General features: G+C 43.8%; 1 non-coding gene across 1 annotated transcript; it reads right to left on the bottom strand.

Annotated features, from left to right (window-relative positions):
- Positions 1-19376: 19376 nt before the first annotated feature.
- Positions 19377-19448, bottom strand: trnah-gug (transfer RNA histidin (anticodon GUG)). The gene has a single exon. It is a non-coding gene; the product is annotated as a tRNA-His (tRNA).
- Between the last annotated feature and the right edge of the window lie 4805 nt (positions 19449-24253).

The raw sequence follows: 24253 nt of genomic DNA, 5'->3' as shown, positions 1-24253 counted from the left end.
AGATCTATTTGATCATTTTACACAGTGAACAAGTTCATTTTAAATAATGCAAACCACATTCTCTCACCTGGAATAAAAGTGTGATTTCAATATAAACATTGTCCTTGCTAAGTCGCCGTTACTCAACATGAAAAATAGGATGTAATTTTTATTAAGCTTACATCAATTAGCACCATTATCTTACTTCGGCTTGACTGCAGTATGCACATGCTAACTATGGTTTAAGAAAGAATGACTTTTGGAAATAATGATTCGGTGGTGACTAAAAATAATATTAGGTTCTCATGATGCAGATATTCCACCAATGGCTCCAGTGGTAGAAATGTTCAGTGGGCAGTATTTCTATGATGGTAAAGACGTATGTGAGCTGCCAGGGATGGGAGCTCCCACTTCATCTGGAGCAGCGTCTTTTGACGTGGACCAGGGAGCATTGTGACATCAGTCTGGGAGTTCGAACCACACCTGGAGCAGCTTCTGTTGACATGGAGCAGCAGGGAGCATTGGCACATCCGAATGCAAGATCCATCCTCATTTGGAGCAGCTTCAGTTAGCATGGAGCAGGGAGCTTTGCGAGATCCATCTGGGAGCTCCACTCTCACCTGGATCAGCTTTTAATGACATGTAGCGTCAGGGAGCATTGGGACATCAGAGTGATAGATCCAACCTCAACTGGACTTCTATTGACATGGAGGAGGGAACATTGGGACATCAGACTGGGAGCTCCAACCTCACAAGGACCAGCGTTTAAGGACATGTAGCAGCTGGGAGCATTGGGACATCAGAGTGGGAGCTCCAAATTCAAGTAGAGCCGCTTCTATTGACATGGAGCAGCAAGGAGCATTGGAACGTCAGGTTGGGAGCTCCAACATCACCTGGCAAAGCTTGTATTTACATGGAAGAGGAGGGAGGATTGGGACATTAGGCTGGGGGAAAAGATAGTCAACTATTTTAATCTGAAGTAAAATATGTTTCAACACCTCAGATGTTAATTGATTTACGAAGAATCTTTCCCGGGAAAATAATTAACTCTTTAGATAGTAAAGACAAGTCCTGAAAATATTCAACTCAGGAAAACGCATTGGTACAGAGAGAAATGGGAGTGATGTTTCATGTCTTTGTCTTTTCTTTTCTGGCCGACTCTGCACTGGATTACATTACCGGAAGGACATTTTCATTCATTTCCTGCAAATACGGACAGGTCATTAACGTAATCTGAATCTGAAAATTAATGGGAATATGCGATGTTATGATTAGGGTGGAGTTTACCTCAAATTATGGTGAAAACGCAGCAAAGTCAGTTGCAATTTCCAAGATCAGCAGTGACCTCATTGATTGGCTGATCAGATTGTGAATGGTCGTTTTTTGAGGACAATTTGAAGTGAATCAATGATGGTGATTATCTTTGCTCTTTGTTCACCTTGTGACTGTTACTGTTATTGCTCGTGTCCTTGTTAACACCACAGCTCTGTAGCGTGTAAAATCTCAGCTGTGCATCTGGCCAGTGGTACAACCATTCGTATAGCTGGCTACGGATCAGGCGGTTGTCAGTTCGACTTTTACTTTGCGCAAGCGCACTGTGGAGATTCATCACACATCCAACCTAATCATTTTTGTAATGCTGAGGTGGATAATATTTGAAATTTTCATCTTCACGAGCGAAAATTCTTTCACTGTCTTCGATCAGTTAAACATTGCCAAATGCTATCAGAGTAAAAATCACACAGCACCAGATGGTATTGAACAGACGTATTTGGAAGCATCAGTGTTCCATGCACTGCTTCGTCATCAGGTGTTTGTCAACTGTTGGAATCTAAAATTTCTTTGTGTGATTATTAAATGTATCCACCCCAGTCCAACACCAACACCTCCAAGTCATGGGTACCGTCGACACCACGAACGGTCGGTTAAAGTCCAGATGATTTTCCAAAAGATCGCGCATATTGACACACGCACCAAGTTTCTGCAGAAAAACACCCACTTGATGAAGGAGCGGCTCTCCGAAAGCTAGTGCTTCCAAATAAACCTGCTGGACTCTGCCCTGATATTGTTTAATTTTTAACTTTGTCTATTCAACTCAAACACTGGCACTTCCATATCATAGACAACATCAGCCATGTCCCACCGTTGTCAGAGAAGGCAATCCTGGAATAGCCCAATACATTGCACATAGGTACGTTTCATTTTCAGAAACCACCGCAGTCAATCGCTGCAGCTCCTATGTATCAAAAGGCAGAAAAGAAATAGCTGAGACTCAGTTTTGACAATATTTTGAAACTCTTTGGGAAGTGGAATCAGAGGAGAATGGAGGATTAACTGTCCGACTGTGCACAGAGAGGGAAGGCACTTTTCCCTTCTTTGATGAGCTGGTGTATTGACTGATCTAAGGCATGAAACAGATTCCTGGTAGAGCTGCTCTCGCTGCATCAGGAACAAGAAGTTCTGATTTCCTGAACGGTAATGAAACCCAGGCCACTCAGTTAAAGCGCTGAATACTAACCACTAGATCACCAGGGGTGATGGCAGAAGCAGTTGCACCGTTTCTTCATAACACAGTTTTTGGAATTATATCACTGCAGATATGTTTCCCCTCAAAAGCGATTGAATTATCGAGTGTTTACAGCACAGAAATGGGCCCCTTCACCTCATTTCCCAGCACTTGGTCTGTAACCTTGTGAACTCTGACGTTTCACCTGAATGCTAATTTCTCTGGAACGTTTTAATCTCGTAAAACACAATAAATGGGATTAAAGTTTGAGATGGCAACTGAACCCCATTTTTACCCATAGACTGAAGCACGCAGACACATTTCCCCAAGTGTGACGCAGGCCTCGGGAGAAAACAAGGAGAATGTAAGATTTCACCGACTTGTCTGATGTTGTCCCATTTCAGAGTTCAACACCAATGTCTGGTTACAGCAAAGAAAGGAAGCATTCAGCCCCGCCAATCCCAGTGTTCCTTGCCCATTGTTTCCCCATCACTCTGTAGTTTATACTGCCTCACCTCGTTCTTGCTGCCAAACTTGATCACTGCTCACTCCCGCTATTTCCTGTCCTGCTGAACGGTTTGCCTCAAGTTCTTGGAATGAAAAACAGGAATGGCCTATTTGAAGCACTTTTCTAGTTTACAAGGACAGTGTCATCGCCACTGAGCAAGCACATTGCCAGCTCAGAGAGAAGGTCTCATCCTTTAGAAACTGAAATGCAAAGATGATTGGATAGCCTCAGTATTGTAAACCAACCAACAAGACCGGAATAGGGCCGAGGGGATCACGCAGAGAAGGATGGGAGAATAGAATGGCGAATCTCATGATGTCCAGGGTGATGTTAACAGAAATCTTCCCTGGTAGTATAGTGATGAGGATTCAGTGATTTCACTGTCATGGCTTGTTAAAGGTTAACCTTTACAGGAATCAATATGAAATGCTGCCTGATATTTCGAAGCAGAATGATGTTGTGCAGCAGACAGAATCGTTTCACTGCATGACAAAATAGGAGAGCTCAGAAGAGCCAGGAGGAGACATGAGAGCCAGGAGGAGACATTAGAAGTTGTTGGCGGATTGGATCTGGGTTAACCCTAAGGCTTTCCATAGGTATGTCAGGAATAAAAGAATGACGAGAGTTAAATGAGGGCCAATCAAGAAAAATGGTGGGAAGTTGTATGTGGAGTCAGAGAAGACATGGGTAACACTAAATAAATATTTTTCGACAGTGTTCACGATATAAAATGAAACTATTGGCTAGGAAGATACAGAGATACTTGCATCTAGATTCGAAGATATTGAGGTTCACAAGGAAGAGGTATTAGAAATACTGCAGAGTGTGAAAATAGACAGGTCCTCTGGGCCAGATGGGATCTATCCTAGGATCTTGTGGGAAGCAAGGAAGGGGATTGCCGAGCCTGTGCCATTGATCTAGATATCATCATTGTCTACAGGAATAGTGCCTGAGTACTGGATGATTGCAAATGTGGTTCCCTTGTTCAAGAAGGGTAGTAGAGACAACCCTGGTATATACAGACCAGTAAGTCTCACTTCACTTGTTGGTAAAGCTTTGGAAAAGGTTATCAGAGATAGGATTTATAATCATCTAGAAAATAATAATCTGATCAGGGACAGTCAGCACGGTTTTGTAAAGGGTAGGCCGTGCTTAACGAATCTTATGAGTTTTTTGACAAAGTGACCAAACAGGTGGATGAGAGTAAATAGGTTGATTTGCTGTATATGGAATACAGCAAGGTGTTCGATAAGGTTCCCCCAGTAGGCTATTATACAAAATGCGGAGGAATGGGATTGTGGGAGACGTAGCAGTTTGAATCAGTAATTGTCTCGCTGAAAGAAAACAGAGTGTTGTAGTTGATGCAATATGTTCATCTTGGTGTCCAGTTACTAGCGGCATTCCGCAAGGGTCGATGTTGGGTCCACTGCTATTCGTCATTTTTATAAATGATCTGGATGAGGGCTTAGAAGGGTGGGTTAGTAAATTTGCGGACAACACTATGGTCGGTAGAGTTGTGGATCGTGACGAAAGATGTAGTAGGTTGCAAATAGACATAGATAGGATGCAGAGCTGGGCTGAGAGGTGGCAAATGGAGTTTAATGTGGACAAGTGTGAGGTGATACACTTTGGACGGAGTAATCAGAATGCAAAGTACTGGGCTAATGGTAAGATTCTTGGAAGTGCAGATGAGCAGAGAGATCTCGGTGTCAATGTACACAGATTCCTGAAAGTTGCCACCCAGATTGACAGGGTTGTTAAGAAGGAAAACAGTGTTTTGGCCTTTATTAATAGAGGGATTGAGTTCTGGAATCAGAAGGTTATACTGCAGCTGTACAAAGATCTGGTACGGCCACATTTGAAGTATTGTGAACAGTTCTGGTCACCGCATTATAAGAAGAATGTTGACGCTTTGGAAAGGGTGCAGAGGGGATTTTCTAGCATGTTGCCTGGTACGGAAGGAATGCATTACGAGGAAAGACTGAGGGCCTTGAGGCTGTCCTCGTTGGAGAGAGGTGACTTAATGGAGACATACAAGATAATCAGAGGTTTAGATAGGGTGGACAGGGAGAGTCTTTTTCCAAGTATGGGGACGGCAAGCACGAGGACCACAACTTTAAAGTGAGGGGAGATAGGTATAAGACAGATGTCAGAGGTAGTTTCTTTACTCAGAGAGTAGTTAGGGCATGGAATGCTTTGCCTGCAACCGTGGTAGATTCGCCAAGATTAAGTGCATTTAAGTCGTCATGGGAGAGGCATATGGACGTACATGGAATAGTGTAGATGGGATGGGCTTCAGATTAGAATGACAGGGCGGCGCAACATCGAGGGCCGAAGGGCCTGTACTGCGCTGTAATGGTCTATGTTCTATATGCTACAGTTCCCCATCAGCAATGTCATCGGCAATTGCCTGACATTCAATCAGTTTCAAACAAGAACGGAGGGGGCGTCAGGAAAACGGAAGGGGAATAGTGGTTTGTGAGAGTTAACTACATGCCCCGTGGAGCCAGGTTCAACGTAGATACTGAATATCGGTTTTCCTGTTTACCTTGATATACTGATCACTACGGAGCAATTACCCAATATTGTCTGCCCTTTGTGTGTGTTTTTTTTTGGACATTTCACCTCGGTTCAGTGCTCTGGGGGCCCACACTTTTTTAAAATTTGGCACGTTTTACTCAGGTCGGTTTTGCAGCTTCATATTAAGGCCAACAATTTTAGGAACAGACAGACATCATTCAGACCATCAAGTCTACTCCTCTATTAAATGGTTTCATATCTGATCTGATAACCTTGAACTGCACTTTCTTGCCTTTCCCCATAACGCTTGATGTCTTTTCTGTTTGAAGATCTGCCGATCTCAGCCTCATTACACCTAATGACACTTCCTCAACAGCCTTCTGCTAAAAGAAAGTCCACTGATGCAGAACTGTCTGAGAGAATAAATGCTTCTTCATCTCTCTATCAATTGTGAGATCCGCATTCTAATACAAAGTTAAAAATCGCACAACACCAGGTCACAGTCCAACAGGTTTAATGGAAGCAATATCGTTTGGAGAGCTGCTCCTTCATCAGGTGGCTGTGGAGTACACAGTGGTAAGGTACAGAATTTATAGCGAAAGGTTACAGTGTAATGTCACTGAAATTATACATTGGAAAAATACCTTGATTGCTTGTTAAGTTTTCCATCTGTTAGAGTGACTATGTTTGGTTCATTTCTTTCTTATGTAAATCGAAAAACTTTCTTTTAACAGTTACATTCTCAGGTGGACTTTACCAATTAGTGTCAGCACAGATAATATGTTGAAGGTGTTAGTCCCTGTGTGCTGCGTCCATGCCATAATGTTTAGACTGACGCTAATCTAAAAAAAAACAACACGCTGCAGGCAAGAATGCCTTAAGGCATGGTACATTGGTGAAGCTGAACGGAGGCTACAACAAGGGAATGGGCGCTACGCATTAATCAACAGACAGGTGTGCCCCTTCTCAGTTGGAGAGCACTTCAGTGATCCAGGACATTCGACCTCGGATCTTCGGGTGACAATCCTCCAAGGCGGTCTTCGGAACAGGCAGCAGCTAAAAGTGCCCCCACAGAAACTGATAGCTAAATTCGGTACCCATTGGGTTCATTTCACTGTACACGTGGTCCCATTGCCCTATCTACAAACAGAGACCGTCCTACACACACACGCACACACACACGCACACACACGTCTGCGGGGTGAATTTGTACTTGCAGATTTACATTGTACTTTGCTCAAAAACTGCATGGATCCATGTACGTCTCTGGGAACTCATTTTTATTATCTAGAATCAGTCTAAACATTATGGAACAGACAGCAGCACGGGGGTGGAGGTGGGGGGGGAGGTGCGCAGACACCAGTTGTTAAACTTCACCTGAGAATTAAACATTAAACTAAAAAGGTTTTGCACTTTTCATGTGAAAGAAGTGAAGCTAACATTGTCATTGTAACAGATTGGAGACTTAGCAAACAATCAAGCCATTTTTCAATGTACAATTTCAGTGTACAACATCACACTGTAAACATATGCTATAAATTCTGTGTCTTACAACTGTGGACTCCACAATCACCTGATGAATGAGCAGTGGTCCAAAAACTAGTACTTCCAATTAAACCTGTTGGACTATAACCTGGTGTTGTGTGATTTTCAAATTTGCATACCCCAGTCCAACTGATTTCAGCGCTTCTTCGCATTTGATTTCATCTCCGATATGCAATTCTCACTGACTCTGACAGAACTGCTAATTTTGCTGTTTTGTGATGTCAGGAAATCATGTTCAATTTAAGATTTCCATAAGGAACAACAAATTTTTTTCCCTGACTGGAAATCAACATTGGGAAATAGCAGTGAGACAGCTGAATTTCAGCACGTTCGCACCAAGGATGACATATACAATGCTTGGAACTTTTCTTGATGACTTTGTTTTTGCCTATTTTGTTCAGTTGAAAAATGACAGTTATTGAGTTTTTAAAAGCATGGCGAATGGTCCTTCAGCCTATTGCATCATCATCAGTTATCAAACATCTGGCTTGTAAACACAGTTTCCAGCACGTGACTCATCGACTGGTGTGTTCGAAAATTTCAAGTCTTAGTTAAATTGTTATTCAATTTCTTAAGGGCTTGAGTGGAACAAAAAGCATCTCTGTGAACTAACTTTTCAAAAAGACAAACTCTTTCTCGGGGCCATTTGTCAGTTTTCCTCAAGATGCTGCGGAAAATGTTTCTGTACTCACATCTGAATTGGTTTACCCTGTTTCTTCCTCAGCTTCCTTCTTCTATCTATTAAATGGTTCAGATTCCAGTACAGACACAAGGTGCAGGTTGCGGAAGTCACGTGCTTGTACTTTTATTGACACTCTGTCTCGCCGGGAGCTGCAGACCTTCCCCACACTGATTCAGACAGCACTGTCCTTCCTGTGACATTGCCCATGGAGAATGGAAGGACAGGCATTAATAACCCGCACTTGGAAACCGAGCGACAGTTTTAAAACATTTCCAGTGCCCCAGCCAGGAATTGAGCTCCTAACTCCCGCATAACATACGGCGACACGAACCACTATACCAGCAAGGACAACAGTTTCAAAGGAGACACTTCAGCCTTTTGTGGTTGCATTTGTCAAAAGCAACTGCTTAATGACCCGAATGGTTTAGCCCATAGCCTTACCTTCTCGAAGATGCCTTGGCAGAACATATTCTCATCTGCATTTTCCTTCAGGTTATAAGGGTTGCTGCCTCTCTTACACTTACAGACTGTGTGTTCCAAATTCCAACACCCGCCGGCCTAAACCGCTTTTCTCCACATCTACTTTAATCTTTCTGTCTCTCTCCTTAAATTTCTGCCCCCCTGTGATCGTTCTTTCCATCGATGGGAAGCGCTTCTTTCAGTCTACCTTATCTATACCCCTCACAAACTCCTCTGGTCGGTGACAATCAGCCCAAGTTGGTCCTGTCTCCCTTCATGACTGAAACTCTTCAGCATCGACACTATCCGAGTGAATCTCTCCTAGAACTTTCCCAGTGCGATCTCATCCCTGGACAATTCTAGCACTGAGCCGAATGAACATATTTCCATTCTGTAATAGCATCGGGGGTGGCTCTGCAGCATTTATTGCCTTCCGGTTTGGAGTCACGTGGACGCCACACCAGATAAGGACAGTAGTGTCAGTGAAACAGATGGGTTTTTCAGACAACGTATTCTTAATTCTAGGCATTTATTGCATTCACATACTATCATCGTCGTGGTGTGGTGGGAATCCAACCCGTGTCCACAGAACATTACCTGGCTTTGCTGTGTTAACAAACCAGCGATAATCCCACTAGGCTATCGCAGAAAGCCCTCCTGGGGGATCTTTTCCAATAGAGTCTCTTTTCCCCAATTATTCCTTATGCCCTTTTATTGAGCCTCACGCTCCAATAATCTCTGGTCCATGTCAGTAAAAGCTGCTAAAAGAGAATTGATCTCACAGCCACGATATCCAAACGGATAGAATGATTTGAAGGTGCCAATGAAGAGATTGGGGCAACAGTGAGTGCAACGGCACAGACTGGATGGTACCAACGTGAAAATGTATGTTAGATTGTGCAATGCCTCAGTCAAATGGGATGAGAGACTTAAAAGGCTGCGAGGGAGAGACATCTTCGAGAACTTTTGGGTTTAAATCCTGGTATTTGAAACGCAGAACAACAAAATTCGATGGAAAAGAAATCATCACCTCGCAGAATATTATCTTGTAAAAAACGATTAATTTCTTACCATGTTTCACCAAAAGTAAAGCTTTGAGAGAACTGACCGCTATGGTGTGGATTAGAGCCGAGGTCGCTGCAATCACAACGCAGAATGCGAACTTCTAAACGTATGGTGCAGTGGAAGGTTGCAGCAGTCCACAGACCACGCTTGCAAACTGCAACCAATATGGTAGCAGAGGAAATGTCAGGAAGAATGTACAATATCAGGACTTAGCGACAGGCATGTGGGAACGTAAAATGAACCGAATCTTTAACTTTCGCATCCCCAGAGACTGTGGAGGTTCCATGAATGAGAGTACAGGAGAATGGGATTAATGAAACTCTCCAAACTTTTGGGAGAGTGCAGAATATTGTTGAAACGTATGCTTCAATAGCATTATATTTGAACATTGGCTACTTCATCACTTTGCCCACACAAGGCAGGAACAACTGCTGCATGCAATCACACATAATCCCAGTTCCAGATCCGGAATCCGAGAAACTGTGTGAAGCAGCCAAGAAGATCCAATTGGAAACTGGGATGGAATGACAGGAGAGAGACGCATGTATTTCCGAGGTTGGTCCTGGTCAAAAGCGGGGTGGAAGGGAATACTTGCCCCCATTTATAATATTATGATCATAAACAGTACATGTTGCTGAGACAGCCGATTGGCGCATCCAAAGCATGTGGAGACTTTAACTTTGGGGTGGCAATGTACGAAATTTCATTTTCCTGTTTGGATCAGTGGTTTTGACATTGGCACCTGCTTTTGTTCGCATCAACTCAGAATCAGCTTCTTGTTCCCAATAAATACTGCAACCTGGAGAAGGTGGTGTTGTGGTTATATAATAAATTAGTCATCCTTGGGGACTCACACACGGAACTGGTAATGTTAAAGTTCGACGAATAAAACCTGGAATGGAAGCCTGACCTCAGGAACAGACACATGCCTTTGTTATCCTTCAATCCCATTTATACATGTCACTTATACAGGGGATGCTACCATCTTTACCCAATCCTATCTACTTGTGTCTCCAGGACCTGAACGAAATAGCTGACCCTTCATCCGAGAATGACGACCCTGTGGGAAAGCAGGCCATTCGGCCCTTCCAGTCGACACCATCTCTCTGAAGAACATCCTAGCAGACCCACATTCCATAACTGTTCCGTTCCTCTTCATTTCCCATGGCTGACCCCAGTAACCTTCACACCTTCAGTCTGTGGGAGGAAACTCACACAAGCAAAGAGTGAATGTGCAAACTGCACACGGTCACACGAGACTGCGATCGAATCCATGTCTCTCGAGCAGCGAGGCAGCAGCGAATCAGGATGAACAACAAATGCTGTCCTGACCAGCGACATCCCCACCCTGTGGATATATCAAGCAGAATAAAAAACACATTCACAACATGGACAACGGGACTTACGTCTGCGTGGACATGATTTCAACTAATCGTTCATCCTGGGTAGATACAAGGACACCGATATCACAGAGAAACCAACGCAATGCGGGATTCAATTACCTGCTGAAGTGGAAACTCATCGACTCAGTCAAACTGGAGACAGACAGTTCAACAGTCCCGTGTATGGGAAGGGCTCAATGAGCAGAAGAACCTCCAGAGTAACCAGCAAGATTACATATCCCAAAAGGAGATCAACTAAACTGTCAACCCTGCTGTTAATCCCAACCAGCTGCCGATTTCATAGTGTCAAAGTCATAGGCTCACGCAGCATGAAAACAGGCCTTTCACTCCTACCAGCTCATACTGAACATAATGCCAAACTAAACGAGTCGCATCTGACGGCTCCTGTAATTGCTGAGGGTTAGTAATGCCCTTGTGATATTATTACTGCATTGTTAATATGAATGTCCAGATATAATTCTGTGGACACTGGTTCAAACCCTGGCATTGCAGATGCTGGAATTTTATTTAAATAAATACCTAGAGTCTAATGATGATGTTGAATCAGTAGATCTGATTCACTAATGCCTGAAAGGGAAGGAAACTGCCTTACCTATCTGGTGTCTGGCTGGTGTGTGACTCCAGATCCATAATATCGTGGTTGATTCTGAACTTCCTTCTGGGCAATAAGTAGTGTACTAGGCATGTATGAATAGCTTTTTTAAATCCCACTGAAACTTTCCAATTCATTTATCGATCCAAATATCCTGTAAATATTGTAAATGTACTTTCATTCATCACTGCCTCAGGAAGTGAATTGCACACATAAACCATCCTCTGTTAAAAAAAAGCCTCTCATCTCTTATTTTAAATCCCTCTTTTCACTTTAAACATTTACCCTCTCGTCTTGAAGTCCCCCCTCCTTGGAGAAAAGACAGTTACAGTTAACTCGAGCCGAACTCTCAATAATTTATAAATTTCCATCAGGTCACCTTTCAAACTCCAGTGCTCGAGTGAAAATATTCTCAGCCTATCCAGCCTTTCGTTATAACACAAACCTTCCCCAGTAGCCATACGCTGGTATACCTGTTCGAAACCTACTCCAGCTGAATCATTTCCTTGCTATGCTGGGCGACAAGAACTGGACACAGTATTCCAGAAGACGCAACACCCAATGTCCGATTCAACTTCAACATAACGTACCAACTCCTACGCTCAAAGGACTGAGCAACGAAGGCAGGATGACATTTTTTTTAACCATTCTGTCTATATATGAAGTAAACTAAAATTAATTATGTACTTGCATTCCTGGCCTCCGTGTTCCATAACACGATGCGACGCTTGATCATTAATTGTATAAGCCCTACTCTTATTTGATGGAGCAAAACGCAATATCTTCCATTTATTCAGATTGAACTTCATGTGACATTTTTCAGCCCAAAGACGCAATGGATTAAGATCCTTCTGGAATCTTAGATCACCTTCTTCACAGTCTCCTATTCTGCTGTCCTCTGCAAGCTGTTGAACCATGGCTTCGATGAGTTCTATTGTTTTCTCATATAGGTCAACGATTTTTAATTATTTGTTGTGGCCATCATTTAGCAGTTTGAAAATCAGGTAACAATTAGTCATGTCGTTAACCACGAGGACGAAAGCCATAGACTGCAGGGAGATTGGAAACAATTGGCAAGAAAATGTGCTGAAAGGAATTCAATCCAGTAAAGTGAGTGATAATGAATTTGAGGACGCACAATGAGAACAGTGTGAATACTGAGAGGTTTAAAGTAATAAAAGAGAAATTGGAGTAGACATTCACGAATGTTTGAAGGTGATTGGACAAGGGATCAAGTGGTCTCGAGGGGTTGGAGATACTTTCTGTTCTTGACCGCATGTGGGAATATAAGAGCAGGGAAATGATGCTGAAACTTTAGCAACAGCCTATTCAAGATCAATGGACAGGGGAATCAGAATAACGGAAGTGCGTACTGCAGGTGCAGGAAATCAGAATCAAGATTAGAGTGGTGCTGAAGAAGCACAGCAGGTCAGGCAGCATCCGAGTTGCAGAAAAAAATAACCTTTCGGGCAAACGCCCTTCATCAGGAATAAAGCTGGGAGCCTCGAGGGTGGAGCGATAAACGGGAGGACTGGGTCTGGGAAAAATTTAGCTGAGAGTGCAAGAGGTGGATAGAGATGGGGTTAAAGGTGATAGATCGGAGAAGAGGGTGGAGCGGATAGGTCGAAAGGAAGATAGACAAGTGGGACAGGTCAGTAGGATGGTGCCAAGTTAGAAAGTTGGAACTCGGATAAGGTGGCCGTGGGGAGATGAGGAAACTGGTGAAGACCACGTTGATGCCCTGGGGTTGAGGGTCCCGAGGTGGAAGATCTGGCGTCTGGTGGTGAGGGAATGGTGTGGAGGAGACCCAGGAACTGCATGTCCTTGGGAGAGTCGGGGGACGTGGTAATTGATGTTTTTGGTCATGGGGCGTTGGAGTTGAATGTTGCGGGTTCCCTGGAAATGTTCTCTGAAGCGCTCTCCGAGAATGTGTCTGTTGGCCCCAATGTAGAGGAGACCGCATCGCGAGTAACAGATGCAATAAATGACATGTGTGGAAGTGCACACGGACATTTGATGGATATGGAAGGCTCATTGGAGCCTTGGAAGGATGTAAGAGGGAAGATGTGGGTGCAGGTTTTGCAATTCCTGTGGTGGCAGGGGAAGGTGCCGTGAGGGGAGGGTGGGTCATTGGAGGGCCTGGACTTGACTAGGTAGTCGTGGAGGAAAGAGTCTTTGTCAAAAGTGGATAGGGGTGGGGAGGGAAATATAAATTTCCCTGTCACTGCAGGAAGTGCAAAACCTGCACCCACATCTACCTCCTCACCTCTGTCCAAGGCTCAAATGGAGGCTTCCACATCCATCAAAGTTTCTCCTGCACTTTCACACATGCCATTTCTTGTATACATTCCGCCCGATGCGGTCTCCTCTAAGTTGGAGAGAGGAGATGTGTTCTCACACAAGACTTCAGAGAATATCTCCAGGATACCCACAAGAAATAACCCCAGTGCCCCATGGCCAAACATTTCAACTCCTCCTCCCACTCTCCCGAGGACATGAAGGTCCTGGGCGTCCTGTATCGCCACTGCCTCACGACCCGATGCCTGGAGGAAGAAAGCCTCATCATCTGCCTCGGGACCGTTCAACCCCATGGCATCAATTTGGACTTCACTCGTTGCCTCATTTCCCCTCCCCCTACCTTACCCCAGTTCCCACCTTCCAGCTCAACACTGTCCGCCTGACTTGTCCCACCTGTGCATCTTCATTCCCACCTATCCAGTCCACCTTCTTCTCTGCCATATCATGTTCACCCCCCACCTGCATTCACCTACAGCACTCTCCGCTACCTTCTCCCCAGCCCCACCCCCTTCCCATTTATCTATCCATCCCATGTGATCCCAGTCTCATTCCTGATGAATAGCTTTTGCCTGAAACGTCCATTTTTCCTGCTCCTCAGATGCCGCTGGACCTGCTGTGCTTCTCCAACACCACTCTAATCTGAAGGGGAGTCAGTTGATTGAGAGGGTTTTCGGATATTTTCTATTGTTGACCACAGGCTGTGGATGATAGCAGAACTTTAGTAACCACCAGTTTAGGGAACAGCTAAAGGACTGAGCACAAGTCTGGTCACCGCATAAATCAACATTTTTCTTAAAATTGTAAGATAAAAGATGGAAGGCTGAAGTGTGCAACTTTGCCCATCAAGACCGTTTCACCAATGAGTTTCTCACTGATTCCTTTCCAAGTCAGGTTGCTATGGGCCTTGGAGGGTAACTTGAAAATGGTGGCGTTTCGTTGCATCTTCCAACCTTGTCCTTATAGTCAGTATCGCTGTTGAGCTTTGAAGGTTGTCAAAAATGCCCGAATGACTTATTCCAGTGCATCTTATAGTTGGTGCACTCTGCTGTAATTGCGCCTTAGCGGTGAAAGAAATGAATATTGCAGGTGTTGGAGAGGATACACTCAAGTGACTGCATTGTCGTGGACTGTGTCCAGTTCCTTAAGTGTTATTGAAGTTATATCCATCTAGGCAAATGGAGAGAGTTATATTCCATGTCTCATTTGTGGCTTGCAAACGATGTAGGATTCACAGAACAATGAGTTGAGTTTATAACCAAAAAATGTCTCAAGAACATGTTATTGTTGTCAAAGTGTTTATGTAGCCAGTTTCTATAAGTTTTTTCCCCCGAAATAACAGCTCTGTGGACACTTACACGGGGTAATTTGTTTACAGTAAAGTTATTGAATGTTAATGAGATAAGATTAGATTCGCATTTGTCAGCGTGATCATTACTCTATTTCGTCCTTGTGTGGACCAATCTGATTCCAGTCGCTGTTTGATTTCAAGATCCAATTCCCGTCTGTGCTTGAAATTTCAACCGTTTCTTCGCATAAATGTCTCCACCTGCCTTAATAATATGTAAGGACGCTGCAGGGGACAGCAGAGATTAATGAACATGTTGTCAACACTGGAGAAAATGGAGCTTCGTGGAATGATTGGTTAGGCTGGGATTATTCTCCTTGAAACAAAGGAGAGGGAGGGGAGCTCTATAATCACATAATAACATTTATAAACGTTCAATATTCATGGGATCTTGATAGGGTAGTTATGGGCAGGTGGTTCACCCTTTGGTATGAGGAGAGCATCAGAGGACATGAACTCAGAATTAGATATTGCCTATTTAATTCAGAAATGAGGAGTAATTTCTTTGCTCAGGGGCCACTGGATCGGTGGAACTCCTTGCCGAAATTGTTGTTAAGGCTGCGTTGTTGGTATTTTTAAACTGTGCCAGACAGATATTTAACCAGAAAGATGATGAAGCTTTGTCGAGACAATGCTGGAGAATGGAGTTGAGGATTATCAGATCAGCCATGAGTTCGTTGAATGGTGGAGCAGACTCGATGGGCTGAATGGCCGGTTTCCAATCCTACATCATTTGGTCTAACGTCTTATTTTATTGATACCTTTAGAATTCTGAGGGGATGGAATGAAGTAATAGAAAAGGTTTCTCAAACTGATCAGACAGATCAGGAACAAAGCTCATAAGTTCATGAACAGGAAATGTGCTGTGGCCTGGACACAACAAATGGCACTGGGCACACCGCAGATGGGTATGTGCAGATGTTGTGATTGCTAAAGAAAATTGGTGGATCTAATATTGTTGCCAACTTGGTGATCACGCTGGATGATGGATCGCGGTATGATTCACACAGCAAAAGGTTGTGAAAGAATGAAAGATTCGTTTCATTGGAAAGGTTTTCTGCGGTTCCAATTCAATTGACTGTTAAAAATACTGATCAGAACTTTGTGTGGAGTGTTACATTAAAATTCACAATCCCACTGGATAAACTATTGCACCCGATCTCTCCTTATTTGTTACCCTTTCATTCGATGTAAATTCATAGAAAGTCAAGATGGAATGAAAGGAGAAAAGAAGCGTTTGCACTCCTTTTCATTATCCCAATGTAATTTACAACAGAATCAAATTGCTTTACTTCGACTTTGATGAGGTATCGATTTATTACAAATCTCCGGTGCAATGAAGGGCAAGAGCAAGATTCTCCACGTTAAATGTTGCATTCAATTTTGCTCCGAATTTATTTCAGCTTAAAGAAAATACTCATGAGAAAAAACAGAAGGTTGTACTACAAAACAAGATGGCAGTTTTGATGCTCAGTAACTTTGGCAGATTTCAATGGGTATCAAATGAATCCAACATCATGGCGATCGTCCTCCCATCTTTAAGGCATGGGATTAAAGCAGGAACTCGATCTCCAAGAGACCGTTCACTTCCTATTCATTATGGAATAGCTGTGTCTTGACAATAGACAAAATCTGCTCAGTTCCATTTATAATGCTTCATGTGGAATATTAATAGAAATCTTTCAAAACTATGAGTTTTCTTTTTGCTGAATCTTACTCAGCTGCAGACGTTTCCGATATTTCTTTGCATCTGAAGTCGTCCAAATTAGATATTGTTTCCTCGCACCATCTACCCCCGACACCGTCCTTTACACTTTTACCTGGCCACAGGCTGTCTCTCTCCTGGTGAAACTCGCTGCTTCTGTGTCTCTAAATGTGCCTTTCCAAATATTTTGGAAACGGATTGTCTGAATGACAAAAAATCTGCTCCCATTATTTCTTTGTCCTACATCTATGGTTTTGAAATCTTGACTTTCAGAAATTTATGAACTTGAAAGAGTGAATTTGCCACATATTTACTCTCTCCAAACTTCAAATACTCTGGAAAACTTCCATTCTGTTTTTCTTGGTTTAGTTTCGAATTTTCCAAAACACAAATAAATAAAACTCCATCCCCACTAAATGCCGTCAGCATCGTCTCCAATGTCTTAGCAGCCCAGTAAACGCTGACAGTGTCCTCTCTGATAGAATCTCCGATTCCCTCCAATGCAGAAAGTACAGTTCAGACAATCGAGTCTGTAGGGAGACTCTGAACAGCATCTCAACCAGACCTAGCTCTCGTCTCTATCCCCGCAGGCCTCTGGCTTGTGATTTCAACTAAACCTGCTGGAATAAAACCTGGCATCGTGTGACTGCTGACCTTATTACCGCGTTACCCATGGCTAATTCACTTAACTTACTGAATTCACTCCCTGGACACATCAGCGCAATTTAACATGGCAAATTCACCTGACCTATAGAGTTAAGAGCAGTGCGAACCACTGAACAAATGTACCATCACATTGAACACTATCTGTATCATTTACACACTGGCAACTCCGCCCAGTGAAAGCAAGCTGCGCCCACCAACCCGAATTCAATGCATCCAAAAGCGGTTCTCCGCTGTACAACCTCAGTAGTTCTGCTGGAAATGTCTCTGCGCTCAGATCTGAATGAGTTTATTCTGTTTTCTTCCTCAGATTCCTGCTTTAAATAAACATATCAGTCAGGAACGACTCTATATAATGGTTTTCATTGCAAAACAAACACAATGTGCTGAAGTTACGTGTTTGCACTTTCACTGACACTGTCTCACCGGGAGCTGCAGTCCTTCCCCACTCTGATTCAGACAGCACTGTCCTTCCTGTGACATGTCCCATCGAGAATGGAAGGCCAGCCATTAATAACCTTCACTGGGGAACAGAGCGACAGGTTTAAAACCTTTACGATGCCCCCAGCGGAGAATTGAGCCCCGTGACAGGCGGGGACACTAACCACGATACTGTGGAGGACAACAACATCGAAGGAGGCCCTTCAGCCTGTTGTGGCCGCACTTGTCAAACACAACTGCTTAACGACCTGAATCAAGGTCCATCGTTTAGCCCATAATCTTACATGTTTTGGCATCGCAAATTAACATCTCAATTTTTTTTAAGGTGAGAATGATTTCCGCCTCTCTGACCCTTTCCGCAAATCTACTCTAACCTTTCTGCCTTTTCCCGAAATCTCTTGGCCCCAGTGTTCCATCTCTCCATCAATAACAAAGGCTTCTTTCAGTCTATCCCATCCATATCCCTCAGCATTTAGTACATCTCAGTCATGTCTTCTCCAATCTCCTCCGCTCGGCGACAAACAACCCCAGTCTGTCCAATCTCTCCTCACAACTGAAACTTTTCAGCCCAGACAATATCCCAGTGAATCTCTCCTGCAACGTTCCCAGTGCGATCACATCCATGCAGTACTCTGAATTGCAGAACTGCACACAGTAATCTAGCTAGGGCCGAATGAACTATTTTTTCCTGTTCTGTTACAGTATGAGGGCGTCGCTGGCTCGGCAGTATTGATTGCTATCCCTAATTGCACAGCGGGCAGTTGAGACTCAACCATATTGTAGTGAGTGTGGAGTGACATGGAGGCCCGAGCAGGTAAGAATGACAGTTTCATTCCTTAAATGGCGTCAGATGGATTTGTTTTTTCTCAACAATTGAACATGGATATATAGGAGTTATAAGATTCGTAATTCCGGATATTTATTGAATCCCAATTCTACCACCGAGCATGGTCGGAGTCAAACCCAGGTCCCAGGTGTCTGAATTAATAGTTCAGTGTTCAGTGGTAATAGCGCTTGGCCATTGCAGAAAAGCAGTGAAACTGATCTTATCCAATTAAGTCGCTTTTCCCCGATACTGTTCTGTGCCAATTTTCTGAGCTTGACCCCCCGCAATAATATCTGGTCCACATCAGTAAAAGCTGCTACATGAGCATTGAACTCACAACAGTGGTAACCAAATGGATCAAATGGTCTGCAGGTCCCGATGGTGGGGTTGGAGCACGTTCACCCAGCAACAGTGACTGCAGCCATACAGACTGATCGGTATCAATGGGAGAGTCAGTGTTAGATTCTGCAGTGCCTTAATGAAATAGGAAATGACTCCTCAAACACATGATGAAAGAGCTGCGCTCCGAAAGCTAGTGCTTCCATTAAATCTGTAAGACCATAACCTGGTTTTGGGTCATTTTTAACTTTGTACTCCACAGTCCAACACCAGCATCTCCAAATTAATGAAATGGGTATGGGATGGAAAGTTCGGTTCGTGATCGTAGGAGGGAAGAAATCTCTGAGAACGGGTGGATTTGAATTCTGACATATGAAACACAGAGATGTGAGCGAGCAGAGGTTGAAGGAAAAAAAACAATCACCTTGGAGAAAATCAAAACTTTAAAACAACTGATTCCTTTGTGTTTCACAAAAGACTGGGACACACAGAGCTGTTACTGCCGTGACTCGGATTCGAACCGAGGTTGCTGCGGCCACAACGCAGAGCACTAACCACTATACGATCACGGCAACCCACAGACGAACACACAGAGCTCACGCAATAAGTACAATATCATAAGAAATGTTAGGCAGAGCACCAAATCCACAATATCAGTGCTTAGCGAACAGTGGCAGATATGTGGGAACTCAGAATGGGCTGACCGTTTAATATCGGTTCACCCAGTGGCTGTGGTGATTCCATCATTAATGTGTTGAAGGCTGAGATAAATAGATTTCTCCAAAACATCAAAGACTCCGGGGACATCAATGTGGACTTCAACAGTTTCCTCATTTCCCCTTCCCCCACCTCACCCCATTTCCAAACTTCCAGCTCAGCACTATCCCCATGACTTGTCCTGACTTGTCCTACCTGCCTATCATCTATTCCACCTATCCATTCCACCCTTCCCCCCGACCTATCACCTTCATCCCCTCCCCCACTTAACTATTGTACTCTATGCTACTTTCTCCCCACCCCCTCCCTCCTCTCACTGATCTCTCCACCCTTCAGGCTCTCTGCCTGAATTCTTGATGACGAGCTTTTGCCCGAAACGTCGATTTTACTGCTCCTCGGATGCTGCCTGAACTGCTGTGCTCTTCCAGCACCACTAATCCAGAATCTAATTTCCAGCATCTGCAGTCATTGTTGTTACCAAGCTTTTGTTGAAATATATACTTCAATAGCAATGCAGTTTAACATCGGTGACTTCTCGAGTTTCCCCACACAAGGCAGTAACCACTGCTGTCACATAGTCCCAGTTCCCTGCCCCAGAATCAGAGGAACTGAGTGGCGCAGTCGCGAATAACCAACTTGAAATCAAGATGGGAATGAGGTCGCAGAGATACTCGATGGCTCAAGAGAGGCAACCGGAGAATGCAAGGTATTTCTATGATGGTTTAGAGGCGCAAGCAATTCCAAGATTGGGAGTGCTCCTGGTCAAAAGCGGGGCAGAAGGGAAAATCTGTTCCCGTTTATAATAACAGCGATCTACAGTGCATCTTGCTGAGACAGCTGAGTGCCACAACTGGAGCGTGAGCCGCTGGTTTGAAGTTTAAATTTGCTTCATTATCACCCACTTCCGTGGAATGAATTGCTTTCACCATTTTTATTTCCAATTGTTTTATATCTCCCTGTAGTCTGCAGCTTTCTTTCTCATGGTTAATTGCATGACTAACTGTTCTATGATCTGCACACTGCTAAATCACGGCAACTACAAGTAAATATGAAACATTGATCTATATGAGAAAACAGTGGAACTCACTGCAGACATGCTTCATAGGTTTGCAGGTGACACCAGAATTGTAGACAGTGAGGAAGATGATCTAAGTTTCAAAAGGATCTTAATCCAATGAGTCGTTGGACTGAAAAATGTAACATGGAGTTCAATCTGGATAAATGGAAGGTATTGCATTTTGGTACAACAAGAAGAGTATGGCTTTGCGGATGTTGGAGAACAGGGAAGCTCGGAGTGCAGGTACATAATTCCTTGTAATTTGCATTACCAACAGACAAGATGGTTCAAAGGCATTTAACATACGTCCCTTCATTGCTCAGTCCTTTGTGTATAGTAGTTGGGACGTTATGTTGAAGTTTTGCAGGACATTGTTGAGGCGTCTTCTGGAATTTTATGTCCAGTTCTGGTCGCCCAGTTGTGGGAATGATATTATTCAGCTTGAATAGGTCCACAAAAGGTGTGCACGCTTGTTGCTAGTGGACGTTTTGAGTTATAATGAAAGGCTTGATAGGCTGAGACTATTTTCAGATTCGAGATTGGGGTGCTGGAAAACCACATCAGGTAAGGCAGCATCCGAGGAGCAGGAGAATATTTTTTTTTCGCGCAAGTGTCGTTCATCAGGCTCTTTCCCGAAACGTCGATTCTCCTGCTCCTCAAATGCTGCCTGATCTGCTGTGCTTTCCCAGCACAACACTCTCGACTCTGATCTCTCATCTGCAGTTCTCACTTTCTCCTAGTTGAGACTGTTTTCACTCTCGGTTAGGGGTTTGAACGGCGACCTGACAGAAGTTTATGAATTATTGAGAGACAAGTTTAGAGTTAATGATAGCTGCCTTTTCCCAGGAGGGGGATTTCAAGACGAGAGGGCATATGTTTAAGATGAAAAGAGATTTTTTAAAAAAAGACGTGCGGCATTTTTATAGGGAAGGTGTTTAACGTGTGTAATTAACTTGCTGAGGAAGTAATGGATGAGCGTACGTTTGCAACATTTAATGGGCAATTGATTCCAAACATGAATGGGAAAGTGGGATTTTTAAAATAAATGTATTCATGCCGAGTACGTCAGTTATTTCCCAGAGGACACTTAAGAGTCAACCACGGTATTATCCATCTGGAGTCTCCTGTGAGACAGAGCAGATGAATATGGCAGTTTGCTTCCCGAACTGGCATGAGTGAATCAGATGGGATTTTCCACACAACTGATTCAGGTCATCAAGAGACTCTTCAATTCCAGGTGCGTATTGAATTCAAACTCCACCATCTGTCATGCCAGGACTTGAATTCTTTGTGCCCAAAATATTACCTGTTTTTTTGGATCAACAACACAGTAATAAAACTACAAGGGCATTATAACCACTTAACGGGTACAGGAGGAGGCAGATGTGACAAGGTTAGTTTGGCAGTATGTACAGCATGGATTGTTTGGACTGACGGGCCTGTTTTCATGCTGTATGACTCTATGATTGACGCTATGGAGCAAATAGCTGTTTGGGATTAACAGCAGCATTGATAGCATAATCGAACAACTGATAGGATATGTAGTCCTGCTGGCGTCTCGGAGTTTGTTTTGCTCAGTGATCCCTTCCCACACATGGGAGTGGTGAACGGTCTCTCCCCAGTGTTACTGATTAAATGAGTTTCCATTTCTGTGGTTAATTGAATCCCTTCCAGAAGTTCCCACATTGCCCTGCTTTTTCTGTGGTATCATCGTCTTTTTTTTTCTACCCAGGGTGAACGATCCTTTCAAATTGTGTCCACACAGATACAAATCCCGTTTTCCATGTTGTTAAGGTGTTTTCATTGTTTCTCATTAACCCACAGGGTGTGAGTATCACTGGTCAGGACAACATTTATTCTTCGCCCCTCGTTCGTTGCTGTCTGGCTGCACCACAAACCCGGGTGCGATCCCAGCCTCGGGTGTCTGTCTGTGGGCAGTCTGCACATTCTCTGTGTGTTTGTGTTTTTATTTCTCCCTCTGACTTAAGATGTGCCAGTTACAGGGATCAACAATGGAAAATGCAGGCTTATGGGACAGGGAGTACCGTGGGGTCTGGTGTGATGCGCTTCGGATGAATGTGTGGACTGGAAGGGCCGACAAGTCTGCTTCCCTCACAGTGGGGATTCTTGGATTAAGGGTCAGCTAATGTTTTTTTTTCTGGTCCTGGAGTCTCTCGTAGGCAGGACTGGGTGAAGATGGTAGAATCCCCTGCATAAGGGACATGGATGAATGAGATTGCAGCAAATTAAAGTCATGATCTCTGTTCCTGAGGTCAGGCTTGCATTTCAGGTTTTATTCGTCGAACTTAAACATCACCCTTTCCGTGTTCCAACCCCCAAGGATGACGAGTTTAAAATATTACCCCAACACCACCTTCTCCAGGTTGAAATCTTGACTGTGTGGAAGAAACTGATACTGAGCTAATGCAAGCAAATGTAGCTGCCACCACCAGTGTTGGAAACACAGATCCAAATAGAAAAATCATCTTTTAAACCCACCACTGCAAAGTTCAGGGCTGAACACGCTCCACTTGTGCCACTCAGCTGTCTTAGCAAGATGCACTGGAAATCGCTATGAGACTATAAACGGGAACAACCGTTCCCTTGAGCAGGAGCACACTCAACCAAGGAATTTCTTGCGCCTCTATACCATCGTAGAAGTACAGCACGCTCACCTATTGCATCACTGGAACCAGAGAGTAACTCCGCGCACACATTCCCATCCCCATTTCCGGTTGGATCTGGGCGGCTGTGCCGATGTTAAGCTAAAATGCTATTGAAGCAAACATTTCAACAATACCCTGTATGGCCCCTCGAGTCTTGGATGTTTTGTCGAAATCGATCAATCTCAGTTTTCAACATTCTCATTCAAGGGATCTCCACAGCCTCTGAGGACATCCAGCTGATAGATTCAGCTCATTCTCAGTTCCCACATGTCTGTCACTGTTCGCTGAGTACTGATATTGTACATTTGCTGTTCTACCGAACATTTCCTCTGCTAGTGTACTTATTTCTGCTTGCAAGCATCCTGTTCTGTGGTTACTGTGATCGTGGTTGTCGGTATCTTGCATTGTGACCACAGCAACCTCGATTTGAAACCAAATCACGGCACTAAGTGTTCTCTCCGTTGTCCTTTTTGTGACACACGTTAATAAATTAATTGTTTTACCTTCAAGTTCCGCTCTCTCGCATCTCTGCGTTTCATATATCAGAATTCAAACGCACCCGTTGTCAGAGATTCCGGTCCTTCCCACGATCATTAAACCTCCTGACCGTCCCTCCCCCCATTTCTCTGAGGCAATGCACAATCTATCACTCTCTTTCACATTCATACTGTTCTCTCTGTGCTGCTGCTGTGGTTACTGTTGTTGGGTGAACGTGCCCCAATCCCACCATCGGGAGCTTCAAACAAGTCGATCCATTTGGATACCGGGGTTGTGAAGTCAATCTCCATGTAGCAGCTTTTACTGACATAGGCCAGATACAATTGTAGCGTCAGGCTCATGGAAAATACCCAGGGCAGTTTTGGTGAAAAGACATTTCATTGGAAAAGATCAGCTTTTATGGCTTTCTGCGTTGGTCTTGTGATAATTTCATAGGACT

Source organism: Chiloscyllium punctatum, unplaced genomic scaffold, assembly GCF_047496795.1.
Source record: "Chiloscyllium punctatum isolate Juve2018m unplaced genomic scaffold, sChiPun1.3 scaffold_202, whole genome shotgun sequence".
Classification (NCBI taxonomy): domain Eukaryota; kingdom Metazoa; phylum Chordata; class Chondrichthyes; order Orectolobiformes; family Hemiscylliidae; genus Chiloscyllium; species Chiloscyllium punctatum.
This window is presented reverse-complemented; position numbering and strand designations above follow the sequence as displayed.